This window comes from Nannospalax galili, unplaced genomic scaffold, assembly GCF_000622305.1.
Source record: "Nannospalax galili isolate Female #2095 unplaced genomic scaffold, S.galili_v1.0 scaffold40, whole genome shotgun sequence".
Lineage (NCBI taxonomy): Eukaryota > Metazoa > Chordata > Mammalia > Rodentia > Spalacidae > Nannospalax > Nannospalax galili.
The window spans coordinates 3,707,422-3,716,051 of record NW_008347810.1 but is presented as its reverse complement, the minus strand read 5'-3'; positions in this window follow the sequence as shown (position 1 = coordinate 3,716,051).

Genomic DNA, 8,630 nt, shown 5'->3' with positions numbered 1-8,630 from the left:
TCTGTATGGAATTATCTCCATACAAATAGGAAGTTGAAGTTCAAAGGAAAGATTTGCCTCTGGAATTTGAATCTCTGCCTGTTTGACATCAAAGCCAGAGCTGTCTCCATTCCATTTCCTGACCTGGAGGGTTCTGCTTCTGTCACGATTTTAAAAACTTTTATTTATGTGAGTGCCTGTGTACTCACATGTAAATTTATTATTCATGTGCCATGTGTGTGCCTGTGAAGGCCAGAAGAGGGTGTAGGATACCCTGGAACTGGAATTAGAGGTGACTGTGATCTTCCCAGCAGGGTTGCTGGGAAGTGAACTTGGGCCCTCTGAAGAGCAGCAAGTGCTGGGACTAAAGACGTGTGCTACCACACCTAGCTGCGCATCACTGACTTTTACTTTATTATTTCCTTCCTTTCTTCCTCCCTCCCTCTCTTCCTCTTTCCTTTCTTCCTTCTTCCCTCCCTTCTCCCTCCCCGCTCCTGCTCCCCCTTCCCCCTCCCTCCCTCCCTCTTCCTTCCCTCCTTCCTTCCTTCCTTCCTTCTTCCCTTTGTTTTTGCTGTTGCTGTTGGATTTCTTTTGCTTTTATTTTTGGATTTGTGTGATAGGGTCTCTTGTAGACCACACTGGCCATGAATTTGCTATGTAGTTGAGGCTGGCCTTGAACTTCTCTCCCAAGCGCTAGTATACACACATGCACCACCATGCCATATTTTTGGTTTTTTCCTACTTTACAGAACTTCTCATTTAGTTTCAGAACCCAAAATACTGCAGAAAGAGTCAACTTTCTTCAGAGATTTTCAAAATGTGTTAAGTACTCATTCTCCGGGACAGCCTTTTTTCTTTTCAGAGGCCCCTACCTCCACTGGGTGGGGATCTGGGCTAGTCACAAAAGTTGAGAATCGCAGAAGACAGGGAAGCACAAAGCTCCTTAGTAAGAAGCTTCCATGTCTTGGTGCGTGACTGCTGCTGGCCCAGACCACCCTGCCAGGCTGATCAATTAGCAACTTATTTCTACCTCTTTCCCGGAGGGACCCATGGTCTTCCTGCTGACCACGGCACCCTGGAGCACCCCCCCATCCCTACATTACAATGTGCAGAATTAGACTGATTCCGTGCGGCTGGCACCCATTACCCAAAATTATCCCACTCTGCTCAGCTACAAAATTGTCAATTCTATTCCCAAATGGCAACAGCTTGTCACCAATCTGAGCTATAGCTCTGTTTAAACAAAGCTCTTACTGTAGACCTTCACATAAAATGTTTAATATTTTTCTATTATAGTTAGAATAAAAGCCAAAGTGCTCACCATGACCTCCCGTTCCGCATCCTATTACTCCCCTCCTTAACTGTTGTGGACAGTCACACCTTGCTTCTCCACAAACACTTCAAACTCATTTTCATATGCTGTGACTTGGTTCCTTCTTTTCATGGAGGACTCAGCTCATATAGACTCTCAGAGGGGCCTTGCCCGCCTTCCAGCCTTCTGCAGCCTCCTCCCACACACACTGCCCCATTTTTATCACATCACCCTCTCTGGTTTTTCCAACGAACATTTCATAGTGAAAAAAAAAAAAAAAATCATGCTGTGCACAAGTTCCATGCAGGCTCAAACCAGAAAAAAATGCCAGCATAGACATGAGGAAGAGGGTAAGAAGCTCCACCCCCACCTAAGGAAACTGGCAACAGATGGCTGCTGGGAGGGGCAGAGACGGTCTCTTTCAAGCATGGGACTCTTGGTAGGTTAACCAGGTTCCAGTGGATGAGCCCACACTGAAAGACATTTGGGGACACAAATTAGACTCTACAAGACCTTATCTCTCTGTCTGTCTGTCTGTCTAGAGAGGACGCCAATTAAAAACAAAATCAAAGGTGATAATGTGGGCTGGGCGTGGTGGAACATGCCTTTAATCCCAGTAATAGGGAGTTCCAGGCCAGCTGGGGCTACAGGGAGACCCTGTCTCAAAAAGACCACAAAAAAAAAAAAAAAAAAAAAAAAAAAAAAAAAAAAAAAAAAAAAGTGATAATGCTGCCAGTGGAATTGGAATCAGACAGATGTAATGTAACTAGAGAAGATGCTTAACATGAAATCAAGTTTAGGGAAAATTTAAATGAAACATTAGTTCTCCAACAGAATTATGGCACTCACCTCATTAGTTCCACCTCAGGTCCATCCCAGTTCCTGTCTCCATTTGCCTTTGGTTCTTTACGGAGATGAATGCCTACCTGTGGGCAGCTGCCTTCTTGGGTGGTTTGAGGGCAATATTTATTTGAACACAGCAAGCCAGATTTCTTAAATGATGCTTTTCATAGGACAGTGTCAGGACAGTGCTGGCTGAGAGGAGCCACTGAAAATTTCCCAGAGTACAGATCTAGCCTGAGCCTTCTGGCTGCAGCTGCTTTGTGACCAAAGCCCACCTGCCGCTTCTGGTTTTGTTCATGATGGAGTCGGAACTCCTGTAAGTACCTGGTGAATAGTGGACATGGCAGCAAGTCAATCCTGATGAGCTTTTTTATGAAGTGCATTTCACAGTTTAAAGATGATTGGCAACGGTTGGTATGTGGTTCGGCTTGTCTAGCATGCAGGAAATCCTGGGTTCCATCTTCAGTGCCACATAAAAGCGGTATGGGGGCACAGACCTGTCATCCTAGTACTTGGGAGCTGGAGGCAAGAGACTGAAAAGTTCAAAGTCATCCTACTTGGTGAGTTTAAGACCACCCTGGGCTACATGATTCTCTGTCAAAAAAACAAAACAAAACAATAGCAAAAATGAGAGGCAAGCTGGGTTACCCACCCAGCAGCCCATGCCCACAACCCAGCCCTGGGAGGACTAAGTCAGGAACATTTCGACGTTGGGGCCAGCCTGGGCTACAGAGGAACATCCTGTCTCAAAATACAAAAAAGGGAAAGAAAAAAGAAAGGAAAAGTGCTGCTGGCTTGTTTTCTTTGCTAATGAACGTTTCTGACAGCTAATGAGAACTCAAAAATCAACATTGTTCTTTTTTCAGATTTTTATGGTGCTGAGTGCTGGTTTCGATATTTGCTTTATATTGTTTTCTTGGTGGTATTTTTATGCAGATAGTAAGTTTACAGGAATCATGTATTTGCATTTCATTGTTTTTTTCTAGAAGGCAGGAATAACTCCCTCTTTTACCACTGCCTTTCACCTGTAATGTGTTTCTTATGTCATTTTGATTTGATTTTCTTTCAGTTCTACTACATCAGCAAAGCTTGAAAGAATTATAGTTTGGGTCCCTTTTGCTCAAAGAGCAAACAAAGCTATTTAGCGCTGCAGCCTCCGGAGGCCCTGTGGGGACAACACCACTGCCTCCTTTCCGAAGACGGTGGTGTGCCATCATCCCGTTAGCACCAAATCTTCTGAACAAACTGACTCTGGGTGGAAGAAAAAGGTGTAGATAGCTGAGCATTCCCTGCATGTAGCAGGCCAAGGGCATCATTTTGCTCTGAGTCAGTACATTTGCATAGAGAATATGTGTCGTGTCATAAGACATAAAGCTATCAGTGGTGTTGGCTTTGAATGTAAGAATAATATTCTGAGCTTTAAAAAGGTATATAAGAATAGAATTCACTCACACATAACCTCAAAGATTGCTCTGAATGACAATAGTGTTATTATGCTGAGATAGAATTATGGAGATTTAGACCCAGGGGCCATATTTTTATTCTCTTATTTTATGCATGGGAGGAAGCCTAGAAGGACCAAAAGCCTGTCGGTGTTCAGGCAGCAGGTAGAGGCAACAGCATAGCAGAAATGCGGATCAGGATGCAGAGACTGGCCTCTCAGTGAAAGAGGGTCGTTTTTCAGGACTACTCAGAGCTTCTGCTTTTCCTCCTCTAACTGCTCTCCCCTTTAGTTTCAAATCCTGGCTTTGTATACCTGGGTGGCATGACTGGAAGTACATCCTCAGCTGGCCAAGTCTCACTATACAGCCCCAGCTTGCCTGGTACTCCCTGTAGACCAGGCTTGCTTGCATCTCAAAAACCTGCCTGCCTCTGCCTCCAGAGCACTAGGCCTAAAGGCATGGGCCACCACAACCGGCCAGGCCCAAGATTTTTTTTTTTTTTAATCTAATTCTTCATAGTTCCCTCAGGTGTTTTGATTTGTTTGAAACTGAGTCTTTGTCTTATAACCCAGGCAGCCTGGAACTGGGGATCCTCCTGCCTCAGCCTCTTAGAGTGCTAGGATTATAGGAGTATACCATCACACCCAGCTGTCCTCTCAAGTTAATCAAGAACACTTGTGCATCTCTCTACTTTATTATTAACATAGATTCATCCTGTGACAGCCAAAGAAATAGAAAGCAGTACTTTGTAATGGTTCATCCCTGCAATCATGAAGTTAATACCACATTATTTGGAGTCAAATCAGAAGAAAGTTAAATTGGAGATAGGTCAGAGATCACTGTGTCCTGTGGCAGAGGCAGGATTAATGGACAAGGGGTCTTAAATATTCTGTGAAATGTTTCTGTTAGTTGGATGAAATTGCACCCACTTTGTTAAACGTGCTGTACAGCACAGGAAACTACACTATTTGTTTCAGTTTTCATAAGACTTTTTGAAAGAATTTCATATATTCCCAAATATACAGAATCAAACTGTCACTGCCAGTATCACTACAGGAGAAATAATTTTGGATTTTACACCTGTCTTCAGTTAAGAAAAAAGACCCAAACCAGGTCTGGTGGCAGAGGCCTGTAATCCCAGGAATCTCAGCACTCAGGGAGGTGGGGGCAGGAAGGTCAGAAGTTTGAGGATACATAGCAGATTCAAGTCATAGGCTACTGCCAGAGGGAGGGAAGGAAGAAGGGGGGGGGAGAGAAAGAGAGAGAGAGAGAGAGAGAGAGAGAGAGGCTTAGTAATGACTAGACTCCTCCCACAGGTGGCTTCCAGTGTGTTAGAGGCCACAGGTACCAGAGCATAAAGAATAAAGGTACCTTTTCAAGCATTTCATTTCCAGCATCAGGGATTATTATCTGTGCTGGATTATCACTTCTAGTTTTAAAAACAACCAACAAACAAACAAAAATAAAGAAACTAGTAGTAGGGCAAGGTAGCCCTGCCTGACATTTCAGCAATGGGGAGGCTGGGCCAGGAGGAGTGTGAGTTTGAGGCTAGCCTGGGTTACACAGTGATACCCTGTTAGCTTAGTGCAGAAATGGTAATAAGTTACAGAACCCTGTAAGTCTTTTGACTTAAAACCAGAATTGTTAAGGATGTTTTAAAAATGTCTCTTCTGAAAATAAGAAGTGATTCTTTTTTGTTTTGTTTTGTTTTTTTGAGACAGGGTCTCCCTGTAGCCCCAGCTGGCCTGGAACTCACTATTTAGACCAGGCTAGCCTCAATCTCACAGAGGTCTACTTGCCCCTGCACCTCTAGTGCTGGGATCAGAAGCATGTGCCACAACACCCAACCCAAGAAATGATGTTTTAAATATCAAAAATGTTGAACTCCAGATGTATATACTATTAGAGATTCAAATACAACTAAGTTCAACACATACTGTCCATATTCTGCCCTGTTTAAAGCACTGTGTAATGGATTCATGTACCATTATTTTGGGTACCACCTACCAATGTGCCCAACTTATTCCTTTTTCAAGGAAAGAAAATGCCAGTTTTTCTGGTTGTGTTCAAGCACAAATGTGCACTGAGCTGTCTGTTCATGTCCTCTGTCCCCCTACATGGAGGCTGCTTGGGTGTTCTTTCTGCCATGGCATGTCGAGTTCTTCCATTTCAGTAAGGTAAGATCCTGTGTATCAGCAGCACTCTGTTGCTTGATCTGTGAACCAGAAACTTCAGAAGTCACTGGCAGCAAGTGTTTTGTTTGCTTGTTTCCCCCATAACCCACATTGGGCATCAAGATCTGGACCTTAAGTTGTCATCAAACCTTATCACCTCTGGCATTCTACAACTATTCTCAATTTTGACATACTGATGTGATTGGAGCTGATTAGCATCAGTGGACCTTTTTGTCTTCTCTTTAACCATCTTGGCTTTCAACAGGTCTGAGGATGACCACAACACAGAGTAGGCGTTGTCTGCTGTTCTGAGGCACTGCTAGGGAAGAAAGGAGAAGGGGGCACTTCCCCCACTTTTTAATTATGAAGGAATTAAGTATCTGATGTAAACACGCCTAGGAACATTAAAACACAGTGTTAGAGACAAAGTCGGGGTCGTAAGGCAAGAGACCACCAGACCACCACCAAAATAAGGCATTGCAGCAAGATCAACTTGACTTCTGTGCAGATGGGTGTGTAGCTGTCAAAAACTGGACAGCAAGCACATGGCCAAAATGGGGTTCACCTTTTATCCCTAATACAAGAAGCACTGGTCTCCCTCATCGACCGAGGCTCAACCTCACAATCTACATTTGGAAAACAGCATGAAAGAAAAAAGTGAACAGGTGCAGGGAAGGGGGTTTAACGTTTACCATCCCAGAACAGTGTAAGAAGGAGTCAGTGCCAGGCGTATGGATAGTCCAAGAGGGAAATTACGTCTGCTCAAACAAACATTCATTTCTTTCCTTTCTTTTTTCTTTTTTTTAAAAAAAATATTTTATTTACTATTTTTATTTTATGTGTATGCATGTATTGCCTGCATGTAGGTAAGTGCACCCATGTCGTGCAATGCCTGCGGAGGTCAGAAGAGGCTGTCGCATCCCCTGGGACTGGAGTTACGGACAGTTGTTAGCTTCCATGTGGGTGCTGGGATTCAAACCTGGGTCTTCTGCAAGAACAGCCAGTGTTCTTAAATGTTGAGCCATCTCTCCAGCCCACAGACATTCATTTCTTAAGAAAAAGACTAAGGGGGCAGGGGTAGACAGTATGTACTGCTGAACTTGTCTAATAGACAAGATTACCTCTCTTTACATAGAGTGACATTTGCATTTGAGCTCTTTCCCTTGTCCCCTTTCCTATAGGGAAGCTCTATTTTTGGTTCAGTGTGCATCTTCCTAAGATAAACGTTTATGGGTGTTTTAGATTACTTTGAGTACCATAACAAAATTTCACTGTCTGTGTGGCTTAAAAGCCCCAAATCTGCTTTCTCATAATCTGGAAGTCCAAAATGAAGTTTGCAGGTTTGCTTCTCCTGAAGCCTCTCTCCTTGATTCGCATGTGGCTGCATCCTCGCTAGTCTTTGGCTTACATATGGTCTTGTCAGTGGCAGATGGGGGCGGGTCCAAGGTGCAGCTGCATGCTGCCACCAGGAGGGAGTTCTTTCCAGACACACACTCAGGGGAAGCTTGGATTCTTTGTCACTGAAAAGAATTCACGGTGAACCAGTATGAAGCAGAGCTCAAGTTTATTAAGGAGAGATTTTAACACAGGTGTACTGATAGGGGCTAATAGAAAGAGAGGTGCCCAGGGAAAGGGGAGGGAACACCACATGTGGGCATCTTGAAGGAGACAGACTTCTGTGGCTCATTAGTAGCCACTGTACAATTTTGGTTGCTCTCAAGTTACATCTCAAAGGAATTTTTTTCTTTTTTAAAAAAATATTTTATGGGGCTGGAGAGATGGCTCAGCGGTTAAGAGCATTGACCGCTCTTTCAGAGGACCTGGGTTCAATTCCCAGCACCCACATGATGGCTACGAACCGTCCTTAACTCCAGTTCCAGGGGAATCCGAAGCCCTCTTCTGACCTCCTCAGCACTGCATGACACGGGTGTACTCACATACATGCAGGCAATATACTCATACACATAAAATAAGAATCTTCACATACAAGCACCTGTGCTACTTTCCCACATTTACAATACAGTTGCAGCCCATGCTTCTGCCCTAGCTGGCACCTTTTTAGTTACGTATTTTATAATCCATTGTATAACCCATGTGACTATGCTAACCCCATTAAGGTGTGGGGTTTGGCTGCCCTCTCCCCTGGGTTCCTGCCAGCTTCTTCCAGATGGGTTGGTTATCTCACAGGACTCTTTCCAGCGCCCATCTCTGCCCTTCTGGATTTGGAAATCTGAGCCCTTTCAATCGGCTCACCAGACACTGCTCGAACCTCAATGCTCTCTGAGGCCCACATCCCCAATTTCTTCCCGGACTCCCAAGGTTCCTCTATTCTGCCGACTATGCCAATTGTTTTGCCATTTTTTTTCCCTTTTCCCTTCTTGGGAAACTCTACGCACAGGGCGCACAGACTAACACAAGACGTTTTAGTTTAGGTTTTGTACCATTTTATTTGACATTTGGGGGTGGGGGGGTGACTTACACAAAACGGCTCTCATAACCCCCGTGGCCCAAGGAGGTCTGGCGTTTCCGCTCCCTTTCGTACCCCATGCGCATGGTCTTAAGTGTCCCATCGTGTGTCCATACCCTGAGGGGTGCTGAAGTTCACCCCTGTGGCCTCAAGCACCCTTTCTCCATTCCAATCTCCACCACCGTCAGCTAGGCTCCACCCTTCTTCCCAGGGAGCCCTGTGCTCGCCCTTTGATCTTGCTTTTTGGTGAAATGAGTGGTTTCCCTGCTAACTAGCCCCAACTGGCTATGTAGACCAGGCTGGCCTGGATCTCACAGAGAGCCACCTTCTTCTGTCCCCTGAGTGCTGGGATTAAAGGAATGCACCACCACACCTGGTTGTTTTATCCTTTTTGTTGTTTGATTCTTTTGGTT